Source organism: Odocoileus virginianus, chromosome 26, assembly GCF_023699985.2.
Source record: "Odocoileus virginianus isolate 20LAN1187 ecotype Illinois chromosome 26, Ovbor_1.2, whole genome shotgun sequence".
NCBI lineage: Eukaryota > Metazoa > Chordata > Mammalia > Artiodactyla > Cervidae > Odocoileus > Odocoileus virginianus.
In genome coordinates, this window is record NC_069699.1 from 7,190,146 (window position 1) to 7,208,245 (window position 18,100).

An 18,100-nucleotide genomic window follows, 5' to 3' on the forward strand; every position below is an offset into this window, starting at 1 on the left:
AAAGATTTTTAAATATGATAAATATCTATCATTTAAGAATGTTAGCAACATGGAAAAATAGGTAAAGTTAAGTAGCAATGATGGAAAAATAGTTGAAAGCAAGAATAGGAAATATACTTTAACAATAGGCATAAAAGTTACCTGAGGAATTCGAGAGAGCTTAAAAGTTATCCCTACTGTAACTGGTAGAAATATTCACTTTTAACTAGGTGCTTTTGGAACATCTATTTATTAGCATTTACTCATCCAGTCTTGTGTTCATTTATTCAACAGCCATTCACTGAGCCCCATGCATGTGCCAGTTCAGTCAGTAAGTGTTTCAGATGCATCAGAAAACAAGGCAAATCAAGTAGCCATCCTACATTTGCAGGGAAACAACCAAATCATAAGTAAACCACAAACAAACAAAAAATAATAGCAGCCTGTGACAGATGAGGCATGTATACTCAGTTTCTCAGTCATGTCAGACTCTCTGCAACCTCATGGACCTGCCAGGCACCTCTGTCCATGGGATTCTCTGGGCAAGAATACTGGCGTGGGTTGCCATGACCGCCTCCAGGGGATCTTCCACACCAGGGATCGAATGCACGTCTCTTGTGTCTACTGCATTGCAGGTGAATTCCTTACCCTGTGAGCCACCTGGGAAGCCCAATGCGACAGGTGATAGTAGAGGGAAATAAATCTATATGTGTCAGCTATTGCTGTTTACTGAGTCACCCCGAGTCAGCTAAAACAGCTAGCAGTTATTGAACTCACAATTCAGGAGCTAGTGGTTTTTGCCAGAATCAGCTAGGCTGTTCTTACCTGAGTCAGGCTCATCTGCTCTCAGCTGGGTGTCACCCACGCTTCCACAGACAGCTGCTAGATCAGTTTAGGACTAGTGGCTCATCTCTGCTCCATCCTTCTCACCCTCCAGGCCACCCCAGGCTTGTTCATTTGGCGATGGTGCAGGGATCTCAAATAAGAGAATTGAAATACACAATGCCTCTTGAGGCCTGGCCTTGAAACCCAACATATTCCAGCTCTTTGATGGCAGGATCTACTGAGAATCGATGCCACTTTTGCAATCTAACACAGCAGAGCAGAACACACAGGACCCATTGCCAAAGCATCACAGTGTTTGGAACCCAGTTAAGCAAGGAACCAGCAAGGAAACCAGTAGAGTGTGATGTCTGGGAGTCACCAGAGGAGAGCAGGAGACAAAAGACTCAAAACTACTGAGACAGATAGAGGGAGCACAGATAAGGGACCCCAAATAAATGATCATCTTGAAGGGATATAAAGCATAAAGTTATATACATTATAAAATGGTGGGAGACTATCCTAGAGTTTGCTGAAATAACAAAAAGTAAAAACTCATTGGTCCTCCTGGTCTTTTCATTTTTCACCCAGTCATCTGTATATAATCTGTGATGTAGATATGTTCTTGTATTTTGTGCTTATTGAAAAGGAATTCCTATAGGGAAGCAAGGAATGGAAGAGCATTCAAGAGGGGAGATGTGGTCGCATCCTCATGGGCAGTAAAGGCAGCAGCGAGCTACAGGCAGTGTTTCAGCTCATGACCATAGAGAGGCCGGGTGAGCCTGAGCACGGGGACCCGGCCCAGGCTCAGCAGATACCTCTGTGCACGGCTGGGTCATGATATACTGAAAAGGCACTCAATCAAGAGAAATCTTGGAGGAGCTGGAAACCATCAGGTTATTGAGGCCACACAGGGAGTAGTAAAGAGAGAGAGATCAAGCCCTGAGCCTTTGGAGTGGGAGCACTGACTCCAAGACCCTAGACCACCAGACAACTAACCCTGCTGCTGCTGAGTCGCATCAGTCGTGTCCGACTCTGTGCGACCCATAGGCAGCAGCCCACCAGGCTCCCCCGTCCCTGGGCTTCTCCAGGCAAGAACACTGGAGTGGGTTGCCATTTCCTTCTCCAGTGTGTGAAAGTGAAAATTGAAAGTGAAGTCGCTCAGTCGTGTCCGACTCATAGTGACCCCGTGGACTGCAGCCCACCAGGCTCCTCTGTCCATGGGATTTTCCAGGCGAGAGTACTGGAGTGGGGTGCCATTGCCTTGGAGTATCGAATAGTGAGAACTCACACAAAGGGAACCACTTGAATACAAGACCCAGCATCACCCAACCACCAGTAGCACCCTGTGCAGGATGCCTCATCTAAACAACAACAAGACAAAAGTACAAATCATCAGCAGACAGGATTACCACCCCACTCAGCCTTGCCTATCAGAGGGAAAACAAACAAACAAACAAAAAATTCAGTACAAATCTCACCCTATATGAATCTTACACAAACCACCGGACCAATCTTAGGAGGGCAGAAACCAAAAGGAGGAAAGAATTCAACCTTAAAGCCTCAGAAAAGGAGACCTCAAACAAAATAAGTTAAAAAAAATATATATATATATGTATGTATGTATGTATGTGTATATATACATATATAATGAAAAGGCAGAGAAATACTACCCAAATGAAGGAACAAATTAGAAACACAGAAGTCCAAATAAATCAAGAGGAAATAGGCAAACTACCTGAAAAGAATTCAGAATAATGATAGTAAAGATTATAAAAAACCTTGAAAACAAAATGGAGAAAATGCAAGAATCAATTAACAAAGACCTAGAAGAATTAAAGAATAAACATACAGAGACAAAAACCACAATTACTGAAGGACACTACATAATGATCAAGGGATCAGTCCAAGAGGAAGACCTAACAATTGTAAATATCTATGCACCCAACATAGGAGCAGCTCAATACATAAGACAAACACTAACAGACATAAAAGGAGAAACTGATAGTAACACAATAATAGTAGGAGACTTTAACACCCCAATCATGCCAATGGACAGATCATGAAAACAGAAAATGAATAAGGAAATACAAGTCTTAATGATACATTCGATGAGATGGATCTTATTGATATCTTCAGGACATTCCATCCAAATGCAGAAGAATACACTTTCTTCTCAAGTGCACATAGGATATTCTCCAGGATAGACACATCTTGGGTCACAAATCAAGCCTCAGTAAATTTAAGAAAGTTGAAATTGTATCAAGCATCTTTTCCGACCACAATGCTATGAGACTACGTAATTACAAGAAAAATACTGTAAGAAACACAAACACATGGAGATTAAACAATACATTTCTAAATAACCAACAGGTTACAGAGGAAATAAAAAGGGAAATAAAAAAATTTTTAGAAACAAATGACAATGAAAACAGGACAACTCAAAATCTATGGGATGCAGCAAAAGCAGTTCTAAGAGGGAAGTTTATAGCAATATGATCCTAACTCAAGAAACAAGAAAAACATTGACTAGACAACCTAACTTTACACCTAAGACAACTGGAAAGAAAAGAACAAAAAAAAAAAACCCCAAATTAGAAAGAAATCATAAAGATTCGAGCAGAAATAAAATGAAAAAGAAATGAAAGAAACAATAGTAAAGATTAATTAAACTAAAAGCTGGTTCTTTGAGGAGATAAGCAAAATTTACAAACCTTTGGCCAGACTCATCAAGAAAAAGAGAAGAATCAAATCAACAAAATTAGAAATGAAAAAGGAGAGGTTACAACAGACAATGCAGAAATACAAAGGATTATAAGGGCCTATTATGAACAGCTATATGGCAATAAAATGGATAACCTGGAAGAAATGGACAGATTCTTAGAAAAGTTCAATCTTCCAAGACTGAACCAGGAAGAAATAGAAATTATGAACAACCCAGTTACAAGCACTGAAATTGAAGTTGTGATCAAAAATCTCCCCAAAACAAAAGGCCAGGACCAGATGGCTTCACAGGAGAATTCTTTCAAACATTCAGAGAAGAGCTAATGCCTACCCTTCTAAAATTCTTTCAAAAAGTAGCAGAGGAAGAAACACTTCCAAACTCATTCTATGAGGCCACCATCACCTTGATACCAAAACCAACGACAACACACAAAAAGAAAACTACAAGCCAATATCACAGTTGAACATAGATGCGAAAATCCTCAACAAAATTTTAGCAAACAGAATTCAGCAACACAAGTTGGGTTTATTTCAGGGATGCAAGGATTTTTCAATGTATGCAAATCAATCAATGTGATACATCATATTAAAAAGTTGAAAGATAAAAACCATGTGATAATCTCAATAGATGCAGAAAAAGCCTTTGACAAAATTCAGCACCCATTTATGGTTAAAACTCTTCAAAAAATGGGCACAGAAGGAACCTACTTCAACATAGTAAAGGCCATATATGATAAGCCTCCAGCAACAAGCAAACATTATTCTCAATGGTGAAAAACTGAAAGCATTCCCCCTAACATCAGGAAGAAGACAAGGATGCCCACCTTCCCCACTATTATTCAGCATAGTTCTGGAAGTCCTAGCTACAGCAATCAAAGAAGGAAAAGAAATAAAAGTAATCCAGATCAGAAAGGAAGAAGTAAAGCTCTCACTGTTTGCAGATAACATACTGTACATAGAAAACCCTAAAGATGGTATCGGAAAATTACTAGAGCTAATCAGTGAATTTAGCAAAGTTGCAGGATACAAAATCAAGACAGAGAAATCACTTGCATTTCTATATACTAACGATGAAAAATCAGAAAGAGAAATTAAGGAATCAATCCCATTCACATTGCAACAGAAAGAATTAAATATCTAGGAATAAACTTACCTAAGGAGACAAAAGAACTGTACACAGAAAATTATAAGACACTAATGAAAGAAATTTCAAACTGACAAATTTCAAATAGCAAATACTTGTTAAAAGCTCACTTTTGTAGGGACTAAGATTTTCATGAAAAGCCAAAGTTTTAGAAAAAATTTTAGACAATCAGGCTCTCTAATCTCACAAAAATAATAACAACAGTCAGTTTTGCATTTGAAATAACAAAGGTTTGGAGTCAGTTCTGCAGTTTCCCCAGCAGGAAAATGGGGAGCCTGATGGAGAGGACCTCCAAGGATGCCTTCCAGCTTTACCAACAGCCAGTGTGGGTGGAGCGTGCTGGAAGCAGCAGTTGCATGGCACTGGAGGGACTGTGAGAAGATACCCCACGTCCAAGGGCATAGATGCCCCAGCAAGACGGTAGGAGGGGATGAAATCACATTAAGAATCAAACCCCATACCCGCCAGAGACACTCAGAATGTTCAAACATACCTGTGCACACCAGAATCCAGAGACCCCACAGAGACTGAGACAGAACTGTGTTTGATGTCTCCTGCAGAGGTACCGGTCAGCAGTGGACTGCTGCAGGGGCAGGGGCTCTGGGTACAGTAGAACTGGGCATAGCATAAGCCATCTTGAAGGAGGTCACCATTAACCCCACTATAGAGCCGCCAGAACTTTCACAGGACTGGGAAACAGACTCTTGGAGGACACAAACAGAACCTTGTGCACACCAGGACCCAGGACAAAGGAGCAGTGACCCCACAGGAGACTGACCCAGGCTTGCCAGTGAGTGTCCAGGAGTCTCCGGCAGAGGTCTGGATCAGCGGTGATGTGCTGCAGGGTTGGGGGCACCAAGTGTAGCTGTGTGTGCATGGGACCTTTTGAAGGAGGTCACTATTATCTTCATTACCTCCACCATAGTTTGTCCTCAGGTCAAATAACAGGAAGAGAACACAGCTGTGCCCATCGACAGAAAATTGGATTAAAGATTTACTGAGTATGGCCCTTAGAAGAAATGGAGTAGCCATCACGGTCAACAAAAGAGTCTGAAATGCAGTACTTGGATGCAATCTCAAAAATGACAGAATGATCTCTGTTCGTTTCCAAGGCAAACCATTCAATATTGTGGTAATCCAAGCCTATGCCCGGACCAGTAACACTGAAGAAGCTGAAGTTGAACAGTTCAATGAAGACCTACAAGACCTTCTAGAACTAACACCCCAAAAAGATGTCCTTTTCATTATACAGGACTGGAATGCAAAAGTAGGAAGTCAAGAAACACCTGGAGTAACAGGCAAATTTGGCCTTGGAGTACAGGACAAAGCAGGGCAAAGGCTAATAGAGTTCTGTCAAGAGAATGCACTGGTCACAGCAAACACCCTCTTCCAACAACACAAGAGAAGACTCTACACATGGACATCACCAGATGGTTGACACCGAAATCAGATTGATTATAATCTTTGCAGCCAAAGATGGAGAAGCACTATACAGTCAGCAAAAACGAGACCGGGAGCTGACTGTGGCTCAGATCATGAACTCCTTATTGCCAAATTCACACTGGAATTAAAGAAAGGGAAGAAAACCACTAGACAATTTAGGTATGACCTAAATCAAATTCCTTATGATTATACAGTGGAAGTGAGAAATAGATTTAAGGGACTAGATCTGATAGACAGAGTTCCTGATGAACTATGGACGGAGGTTCGTGACATTGTACAGGAGGCAGGGATCAAGACCATCCCCAAGAAAAAGAAATGCAAAAAAGCAAAATGGCTGTCTGAGGAGGCCTTACAAATATCTGTGAAAAGAAGGGAAGAGAAAAGCAAAGGAGAAAAGGAAAGATACACCCATTTGAATGCAGAGTTCCAAAGAATAGCAAGGAGAGATAAGAAAGCCTTCCTCAGTCATCAGTACAAAGAAATAGAGGAAAGCAACAGAATGGGAAAGACTAGAGATCTCTTCAAGAAATTTACAGATACCAAGGGAACATTTCATGCCAAGATGGGCTCAATAAAGGACAGAAATGGTATGCACCTAACAGAAGCAGAAGATATTAAGAAGAGGTGGCAAGAATATATAGAAGAACTGTACAAAAAAGATCTTCATGACCCAGATAATCAAGACAGTGTGATCACTCACCTAGAGCCAGACGTCCTGGAATGCCAAATCAAGTGGACCTTAGAAAGCATCTTTATGAACAAAACTAGTGGAGCTGATAGAATTCCAGTTGAGCTATTTCAAATCCTAAAAGATGATGCCGTGAAAGTGCTGCACTCAATATGCCAACAATTTTGGAAAACTCAGCAGTGGTCACAGGACTGGAAAAGGTCAGTTTTCATTCCAATCCCAAAGAAAGGCAATCCCAAAGAATGCTCAAACTACCACACAATTGCACTCATCTCACATGCTAGTAAAGTAATGCTCAAAATTCTCCAAGTCAGGCTTCAGCAATACGTGAACTGTGAACTTCCAGATGTTCAAGCTGGTTTTAGGAAAGGCAGAGGAACCAGAGATCAAATTGTCAACATCCGTTGGATTGTTGAAAAAGCAAGAGATTTCCAGAAAAACATCTATTTCTGCTTTATTGACTATTCCAAAACCTTTGACTCTGTGAATCACAATAAACTGTGGAAAATTCTGAAAGAGATGGGAATACCAGACCACCTGCCCTGCCTCCTGAGAAATCTGTATGCAGGTCAAGAAGCAACAGTTAGAACTGGACATGAAACAACAGACTGGTTCCAAATAGGAAAAGAAGCACGCCAAGGCTGTCTATTGTCATCCTGCTTATTTAACTTATATGCAGGGTACATCATGAGAAATGCTGGGCTGGAAGAAGCACAAGCTGTAATCAAGATTGCTGGGAGAAATATCAATAACCTCAGATATGCAGATAACACCACCCTTATGGCAGAAAGTGAAGAAGAACTAAAGAGCCTCTTGATGCAAGTGAAAGAGGAGAGTGGAAAAGTTGGCTTAAAGCTCAACATTCAGAAAAGTAAGATCATGGCATCCAGTCCCATCACTTCATGGCAAATAGATGGGGAAACAGTGGAAACAGTGTCAGACTTTATTTTGGGGGGCTCCAAAATCACTGTAAATGGTGATTGTATTCATGAAATTTACAGATGCTTCCTCCTTGGAAGGAAAGTTATGACCAACCTAGACAGCATATTAAAAAGCAGAGACATTACTTTGCCAGCAAAGGTCCTTCTAGTCAAAGCTATGGTTTTTTCCAGTAGTCATGTATAGATGTGAGAGTTGAACTATAAAGAAAGCTGAGCACTGAAGCATTGATGCTTTTGAACTGTGGTGTTGGAGATGCCTTTTGAGAGTCCCTTGAACAGTAAGGAGATCCAACCAGTCCATTCTAAAGGAAATCAGTCCTGAATATTCATTGGAAGGACTGATGCTAAATCTGGAACTCCAGTACTTTAGCCACCTGATGTGAAGAACTGACTTATTTGAAAAGACCCTGATTCTGGGAAAGATTGAAGGTGGGGGGAGAAGGGGATGACAGAGGATGAGATGGTTGGATGGCATCACCAACTCAATGGACATGAGTTTGAGTAAATCTGGGAGTTGGTGATGGACAGGAAGGCCTGGTGTACTGCAGTCCATTGGGTCGCAAACAGTTAGACATGACTGAGTGAATAAACTGAACTGAATGATATAATTCAAAGCCAACATAAACAGATGGAGGGATATTCTATGTTCCAGGTAGGAAGAATCAATATTGTGAAAATGACTATACTACCAAAGGCAATCTACAGATTCAGTGCTATCCCTATCAAATTACCAATGACATTTTTCACAAAACTAGAACAAAAACTTGCACAGTTCATATGGAAACACAAAAGACCCCAAATAACCAAAGCAGTCTTGAGAAAGAGAATGGAGCTGGGGGAATCAACCTTCCTGATTTCAGAGTATACTACAAAGCTACAGTCATCAAGACAGGTATGGTACTGGCACAAAAACAGAAACATAGACCAATGGAACAAGATAGAAAGCCCAGAAATAAACCCATGCACCTATGGGTAGCTTATATTTGACAAAGGAGGCAAGAGTATACAATGGGGCAAAGACAGCCTCTTCCATAAACAGTGCTTGGAAAACTGGACAGCTACTTGTAAAATGAAATTAGAATGCTTCCTAACACCATACACAAAGATAAACTCAAAATGGATCAAAGACCTAAATGTAAGACCAGAAACTATAAACCCTTAGAGGAAAACATAGGCAGAACACTCGATGACATAAATCAAAGCAAGATCATCTATGACCACCTCCTAGAGTAATGGAAATAAGAACAAAAGTAAATAAGTGGAACCTGATTAAACTTAAATGCTTTTGCATAGCAAAGCACCCATAAGCAGTGTGAAAAGACAACCCTCAGAATGGGGGAAAATAATAGCAAATGAAACAACTGACAAAGGATTAATTTCCAAAATATACAAGCAGCTCATGCAGCTGAATACCAGAAAAAGAAAAAACCCAATCAAAAATTGGGAAAAAGACCTAAACAGACATTTCTCCAAAGAAGACATACAGATGGCTAACAAACACATGAAAAGATGCTCACCATCACTCATTATTAGAGAAATGCAAATCAAATCACAATGAGATGTCACCTCACACTGGTCAGAATGACCATTATCAAAAAGCGTACAAACAATAAATGCTGGAGATGATGTAGAGAAAAGGGAATGCTCTTGCACTATTGGTGGGAATGTAAATTGATACAGCCGCTATGGAAGATGGTATGGAGATGCCTTAAAAAACTGGAATAAAACCACCATATGACCCAGCAATCCCACTCTTAGACATATATACCCTGAGGAAATCAAAATTGAAAAAGACACATGTATCCCATTGTTCATTGCAGCACTATTTACAACAGCTAGAACATGGAAGCAACCTAGATGTCCATCAACAGACATCTGTTGGATAAAGAAATTGTGGTACATATACACAATGGAATATTGAGCTCAGTTCAGTTCAGTCGCTCAGTTGTGTCCAACTCTTTGTGAGCTCATGCAGCATGCCAGGCTTCCCTGTCCATCACCAACTCCCAGAGTTTATTCAAACTCATGTCCATTGTGTTGGTGATGCCACCCAACCATCTCACCCTCTGTTGTCCTCTTCTCCTCCTGCCTTCAATCTTTCCCAACATCAGGGTCTTTTCAAATGAGTCAGCTCTTTGCATCAGGTAGCCAAAATATTGGCGTTTCAGCTTCAATAACAGTCCTTTCAATGGAATATTACTCAGCCATAAGAAGGAATACTGTTGAGTCCATTCTAATGAGTTGGATGAACCTAGAACCTATTATACAGGGTGAAGTAAGTCAGAAAGAGAAAGATAAATATCATATTGTAATGCATATATATATGGAATCTAGAAAAATGGTACTGAAGAATTTACCTACAGGTTAGCAGTGTAGAAACAGGCATAGAGAATAGACTTGTGGACATGGGAGAGGGGAGGAGAGGGTGAGATGTATCGAAAGAGTAACATGGAAATGTAAATTACCATATGTAAAATAGATAGCCAACAGGAATTTGCTGTATGTGTCAGGAAACTCAAACAGGGGCTCTGTATCAGCCTAGAGGGGTGGGATGGGGAGGGAGGTGGGAGGGAGGTTCAAAAGGGAGGGGGTGTATGTATACCTCTGGCTGATTCGTGTTGAGGTTTGACAGAAAACAACAGAATTCTGTAAAACAATTATCCTTCAACAAAAAATAAAATTAAAAAAAAAAGATTGTCCGAGAGAGGAAAGGGGGCAGAAAGGAAAAAAAAAATAATTTAGTTTAATTATCTATGGCTCTAACTCTAGAAGTTAAAAGTGAAATATTTTAGACTGCATCCAAAAGTTTCAATCTGTTTCCTCTTATATATATATATGTTTATATATGTACATTGTTGTTGATCATTGGCTCAGTCATGTCCAACTGTTTGCGACCCCATGGACTGCAGTGCAACAGGCTTTCCTGTCCTTCACTCTCTCCCTGAATTTGCTCAAACTCAACTTCATTGATTGATGATGCCATCCACCCATCTGATCCTCATTTGTCCTCTTCTCCTCCTGCCCTCAATCTTTCCCAGCATCAGCATCTACATATATAATATATTTTGCTCAGTTGCTCAGTTGTGTCTGACTGTGTGACCCCATGGACTGTAGCCCACCAGGCTCCTCTGTCTATGGAATTTTCCAGGCAAGAATACTGGAGCAGGTTGCTATTTTCTACTCCAGGGGATCTTTCTGACCCAGGAATCGAACCTGTGTCTCTTGTACCTCCCCTCATTGGCAGGCAGATTCTTTACTACTGCATCACCTGGGAAACTCATATATATGTGTACCCAGGAATCGAACCCGGGTCTCCTGCATTGTAGGCAGATTCTTTACCAACTGAGCTATGAGGGAAACCCATACATATATATATATATGTGTGTGTATATATATATATATATATATATAAAATAACTATTTTATGTATGTATAATATATGTATACACACATGTGTATACACACACACGTGTATTTTTTATTGTTTGTAGTCCCTTTTGGGAAAGTACACAGTTACTTAAAGTCTTTCCTGGTTCCTTGTTTTTCCACTTTACATTGTGATCTGTCAGTGATGCTGTGACCTATTGCAGACTGCTCTCAGAAGTTTGATCATCAGGATTAGTCAAGCATTGCTAATGAACCAAGAATGATGCGTCCTGTGGTATTGGACATCAGCTGTGATGAGAAATAGCTCTACACTCAGAAGAAGAAAGAAACACTTCAATCCAGCATAAATGGAAGAACCCTAACCTTGCCTGATTCCACATAAGCAGAGGCTGCTTTCTCACTCTGACGAGGAGGCACATTTTGAAATGGAATTAAGAAGTGGACTCGCACACCTGAGTCAGGCTCCCCTAATGCCTCAGGGATTTAACCGTGATGGAGCTTATACTGCATGCAAGCTGGAGTTCATTTGTTATGAACAGTTTATGTCAGAAAGGATGAAGCATATTTAGAACTGGACTCAGTGGCACTAAACAACTTCTCCTTGCTTCTAAAAAATAAAGATGGAGATTAGCTGTTTATGTATGACACAACTGAATCAGAGGAGGTATTTCATATTTCTAACAATCTATTTCTGTAATATTATGCCCAGAGTCGAAGCTTCCCATTTAAGCATAATATCATCCGTGATCATGAGGATTCTGATGACATGATTATTTAAATGAACAAATAATTGGATAACGTAGAACTTCCCAAAAATTCCCTGAGTAAAATAAAGTTTATTTTGTTTGTAAAATAAAATAAACTTTATTTTACTTTAATAAGTAAAATAAACTTTAATAAGTAAAATAAACTTTATTTTACTTTAATAAGTAAAATAAAGTTTATTTTACTTTAATAAGTAAAATAAAGTTTATATTGCATAAAGCACCTAAGAAATTCAGTGTGGTATTCATTAGCATGGGTTTCCAGGTGGCACTATTTGTAAAGAACCCACCTGCCAATATAGGAGACTTTAGAGGTATGGGTTCAATCCCTGGGTCAGGAAGATCCCCTGAAGGAGGACACAGCAAGCCACTCCAGTATTCTTGCCTGGAGAATCCCCATGGACAGAGGAGCCTTCTGGGCTACAGTCCATGGGCTCACAAAGAGTCAGGCACGACTGAAGCATCTTAGCATGCATGCACACATACATGAGCATGGTAAACGGTTTGAAAAATGTCTTATTAAAAAAAATGGTTAGAGACTTCCTTGGTGGTCCAGTTGTTAAGAATCTGCCTTGCAGTGCAGGGACCTGGGTTCAATCCCTGGTCAGGAGCTAGCACCCCACACACGGCAGAGCAGCTAAGCCTGCGCGCTGCAGCTCCTGAGCCCTGGCACTACAACCAGAGCATCCTTGCGCCTCGACAGGAGATCCCACATGCCACAACAAAGACTCAGCAAATAACTTAATAAATATTAAAAAATCAAGTAAATCGGTTAAATGTTACATAATTCGTATTTTACCTATATTTTATTGAACATGGAGCTCTGTTATTTCCATAAAATGTCAATTTAAAATTCATATTACTTGATGTTTCACAGAATACAATTTTGGAAATGCTGAGTTCTTCTTCTTCTTCTTTTTTTTTTCATTTCCTGAGCAAAACCCCAGCCCCTCTGAGAGACGTCGAAGTTGTAAAACAATAACTGGGAATGGGTACATGTGTCTAGCCCGTTTACTCAAGCAGGTGTAGCTCTGAGATCCACAATCTTATGTCCTTCTAGAAGAAAATGCCAGAAAACCAGGATGACAGGGACACAGGGTTTCATGCAAAAAGAGCCAGTAGGGAGCATGGTGACATCGAGAGGCAAAATCATCCTAAGAAACAACGCCAGAGGCAGCCATGTGATCCAGCGGCTCAGGGCAGTTAGAGGGACATCTCCGACACCTTCTGGCTGGGTGGCCTCTGCCAATTAACTCCTTGAGCCTCATTTTCCTTATCTAAAAAAAAATGAGATATCCCTAATACTCAATTCAAAGTATTGTTGTGAGAATTAAATGATGAGAATGATGTCTGACACATGATAAACTTTCAGTAAACATGATTATCAGAGTAAAACAGGAAATGGCGTGGTCACAGTCAGTGTTCCACCTCAGGTAGATGTGGACGTCTATAGCAGTTGTCTCAGGCTTACTGACAGTGACAGCTAGAAAGGAAGTTAAGCTCATTGAGCCCATCCCTGTGATTTACCTCTACACAAACTGGAGCCTCGGTGTGACTGAGCTCGAGACAATTAGGTCTCATGTATTCAGTCTCTAGCTCATGAATCTGTAGGAATTGAGAGACACGGAAAATACTCTTGTGCATAAAATTAGCATGATATTTTTTAACATATATTGACTTTCTCTTTAATTCTCCAAGCATCTTGAATATTCCTAAATATACCTTTGAAGTCAAACATTTCAGTATTATTCCTGTGTTGCTCTTTGCGACCCCATGGACCGCAGCTCTCCAGGCTCCTCTGTCCGTGGAATTCTCCAGGGGATCTTCCCGACCCAGGGATCGAATCTGGGTTCTCTGCTTTGCAGGCAGATTCTTTACTGTCCAAGCCACCAGGGAAGCCCAGTGCTTTTAGCATGCTGCCCTGTAACTTGAACTGGTGTCAATTTCACTAAACTGTTCTTCAGTTTTGTAAGGAGAACTCTACTCTCATTACCAAAGAGTTTTGATTAGAAATGGATGCTAGGAATTTGACCTACTGGATGGGATCTTTTGGATGTATCATCTGTCCTCCATAACTCTTATCGCTTCTCTAATTTTTATTCTTTAGCTTTCTCCATCAAATTCTAGGATTCTGTCCTGTTTTGTCTTTTGTCCCAGTGATGCAGTTTTCTGCAGTATCAAGTCTATAGCCTCACTTTAAAGTCGGCTCTCAAAATTTTTCTTTTTCTTGTGTACATTTCTGACAACAGCTTATTTTCAACTATCTGTCTTGGCTTTGTAAATACATGAATCCTTTTAACTCACATTCTGAGAATAAAATTAAAAGTCTTCAAAGTGTCTCCCTTCTTTCCCTGTAACTTTTTGGTTAAATTTTTGCTAGTCATTCCTAATCTTATTCCTTTGTTACAGAGAACATGGCTTTCACATTTCTAGTTCTTGGAATATACTGAGATGTTCCAGTGTTCTCTTATACAATTGGTTTATGTCCATGTTCTAGGAAAATTACAAAATAATTTTTTTAACTCTGCATGTAAAAAGTCTGTTTAACCATTGAATGGTTACTCTTGCTCACCTTAATTTTAAAAACTCTATGTTTACTTCATTTTTAAATTTTTGAAAGATTGAGATTTATATTAAAAGTATAATAATTATTATGATTTGTCCATTTCTCACATTTTTCATTTTTTTCTTATAAATTGTTTTTAAGCTGCTGAATAATCACCATGTCTTTGATCTTTTTAACTACTCTTGTTTCACATAATACATTTATTCAACATTTACTCCATCCAATACTAATATTGAAACTACTTTCTCATCTTCACATTTTCTCATTCTTTCAATTCAAACTTTGAGTGTCAGATGTGTCCTTTTTAAGCAATTATAGTGGAACTTTCTGATGAAGTGAGGTCGTGTAGAACTGAGAACATTCTTGTTACAAACACTGGATCACTTTTGCCTTTAACCTCACAAGCCCTCATAGACACCCACTCATCACTTTATCTGATTTTCTTTTGCAGGCTAGACCTGCTATGTATCATTTCTTAGTAAGTTACACAGTAGCATAATTAATTAGTGAGGAAGTTTTTCCTTTCTATTAAGTCTTGAGGTAGTAGACTTCTAAGGTTGGTCTATATAAAAGTAGCTTGTAAAATTTTATTATGAATATAATTAATTAATATGTCATATTTCTTATTAAATGTGCCAGAGACTGTTGGATACACAGGGAAAAGTACAAAGCACCTCTTTGAAAATTTCTCCCATGTGACCTTGGGCAGGTCCTGTGAACCATCTGAGACTCTGTTACCTCATCTAGAAAATGAAGCCATTGGTCTGTCTTGACTGTAAAGTGTTCCTTTCCACTGGGAGGTTTTATGACTCTGCAGTGCTAAAAATAAGACAGATCCAAGTACTCAACTAGGACACAAGTATTTAGGAGCAGATGCACAAACTCTCGGAAACATAGTTTAGACTTTAGTGTGGTTTATGAACAAAGGACATGGTAGATGATTTGAATGATGGAGTGTTCTATGGCATGACGGCATGCTATAGAACTGTTTTTTCCCCTGTGCCATTGCGTTTTTAAAAATACATACAGAAGTCCAGTTTGATGAATTTAGTAACTAAACGCATTTCTCTCACATAAAATGTATATTTCTAAGCTCCAGTCAGTGTCGAATGCATTTATCCACGTAATCATTAAATATTAGGTGATCACTGACTCTTAAGTAAAACTGTGTGCTGAGCACTGTGTGGTGATACAAAAATGAATGAGCCGTAAACCCCTGGAGATCCCTGTTTGATGGTTGTGGTTTGGTGACTCTGAGAGCAAAGAAAAGGACTTTGATTTTGACCCTTTAATAATATACGGTGATAAGAAATAGGGGCTCCATTAAATACTAGTTCTATGGGGTATATTGGAGAAGGAAATGGCAACCCACTCCAGTATTCTTGCCTGGAGAATCCCGTGGACAGAGGAGCCTGGTAGGCTGCTGTCCATGGGGTCGCACAGAGTCGAACATGGCTGAAGCGACTTAGCGTGCATGCATGCATTGGAGAAGGAAATGGCAACCCGCGCCAGTGTTCTTGCCTGGAGAATCCCAGGCACGGCGGAGCCTGGTGGGCTGCCGTCTATGGGGTCACACAGAGTCGGACACGACTGAAGCGACTTAGCAGCAGCAGTAGCAGCAGCTATGGGGTATTATAGATGTTATATAAAAACTGAGTATGTATATCTGCATGTATGTACACATTTTAAATATGATAATGTTCCTATTAATCTCCAAGAGAAAGACATATAGCATTCAACGTATCTGCCAAATATACCATGTTTGTGTTTGTTCCTTTGGCAGAATGTCTTCTTGGACACGTTAGAGGGGAAAATCTTTGGGATGTGTTTAGTTGGAGCACAACTATAAGTGGAGATGGACTGAGCACCCTGCATGCCATTCAGGTCAAGTGGTGAAGAGCCTTATTTAAACAGACAAACAAACAAGATCTAGAAACAACCATTTAAGGTAGGTAGAAATGACTTTTGAGTGATTTATTCTCTCAGTGGTACTGTAGCTCCCCAAGGCTCTGAACTAAGTGTTTAAAAAGAACATAGAATCAGACTTATAGGACCCCTACACATAGTTTATCTACACATATAGAGTGTGTCAGTAATTTTGTGGGAAAGCAAGTTCAGATCACATTATCTTGCTCTGTGTGCAAAGCAGTCTAGAAATAACCTCAGAAAATATTGACTGTATCTCGTTTCACATCAGTCTTGAAAATGCTCTCAATAAAGTCATGGAAAGAACCTGAATTTAGAAGACAGAAGCTATTTGAAAAGCCTTTAGATTCTGAGGTAAAGCTCTCCTGGCTTTGGCTTTTTCATGTTCCCACCCACGATGCCAATTCCTGGAGGTGCTTTTGGCCCTCATAATGCATACAGCCCAACATTTGCAGCTGCAAAGAAATTGAGGGGCCAGGAGGAGGAGCAGACATTAATATCTTGCAACCAGAACCACCCCAAAATCAGTAGTAAACTGATTCATGCTGATGACATATGGAGAAGTCAACAAGGTTAGACAGAGAGCTTCGCCAGTGGGTGCTCACGGGTGAAGAGTGACGACCTCCAGAGTGAAGTCATATGGAGAAGTCAACAAGGTTAGACAGAGAGCTTCGCCAGTGGGTGCTCACGGGTGAGGAGTGACGACCTCCAGAGTGAAGTCATATGGAGAAGTCAACAAGGTTAGACAGAGAGCTTCGCCAGTGGGTGCTCACGGGTGAAGAGTGACGACCTCCAGAGTGAAGTCATATGGAGAAGTCAACAAGGTTAGACAGAGAGCTTCGCCAGTGGGTGCTCACGGGTGCAGAGTGATGACCTCCAGAGTGAAGTCATATGGAGAAGTCAACAAGGTTAGACAGAGAGCTTCGCCAGTGGGTGCTCACGGGTGAAGAGTGACGACCTCCAGAGTGAAGTCATATGGAGAAGTCAACAAGGTTAGACAGAGAGCTTCGCCAGTGGGTGCTCACGGGTGAAGAGTGACGACCTCCAGAGTGAAGTCATATGGAGAAGTCAACAAGGTTAGACAGAGAGCTTCGCCAGTGGGTGCTCACGGGTGAGGAGTGATGACCTCCAGAGTGAAGTCATATGGAGAAGTCAACAAGGTTAGACAGAGAGCTTCGCCAGTGGGTGCTCACTGGTGCAGAGTGATGACCTCCAGAGTGAAGTCATATGGAGAAGTCAACAAGGTTAGACAGAGAGCTTCGCCAGTGGGTGCTCACGGGTGAAGAGTGACGACCTCCAGAGTGAAGTCATATGGAGAAGTCAACAAGGTTAGACAGAGAGCTTCGCCAGTGGGTGCTCACGGGTGCAGAGTGATGACCTCCAGAGGGAAGTACAGAACAATAAGGGACAGCAAGTCACATGTGCAGTTTATTTAAATGGGGAAACTAGTGAGAGATAAATGATTTCTCAAATATATATGGCAGTGGTGGGCACATGTGTTCTAGCCAGACAGTGATGCTTCAGCAGGTCACTATTATGAGAGAAGAATGAGGCGAGACAAGTTTGTATGTCAGTTATCCATGGGAGTCACAAAAATAGGCTATGGTTTTCAATTAAATAGCTATCCTATGGTAAAATACTCGCTGATGCTTTTGTTCCTGTGCTTTTTTTCCCCTTTTTACCTCCCTAGGGAAGCACAGGTTAGATTTAGGTAGC

General features: G+C 40.5%; 1 long non-coding RNA gene across 1 annotated transcript in view; it reads left to right on the forward strand.

The window, feature by feature from the left end:
• LOC139031291 (uncharacterized) overlaps positions 1-16,477 on the forward strand; it is a 265,400-nt gene extending 248,923 nt beyond the window's left edge. The window contains exon 5 of the long non-coding RNA XR_011483773.1: positions 16,242-16,477. This is a non-coding gene — a long non-coding RNA (uncharacterized lncRNA). The remainder of the gene's footprint in view (positions 1-16,241) is intronic.
• The last annotated feature ends 1,623 nt before the right edge of the window (positions 16,478-18,100 follow it).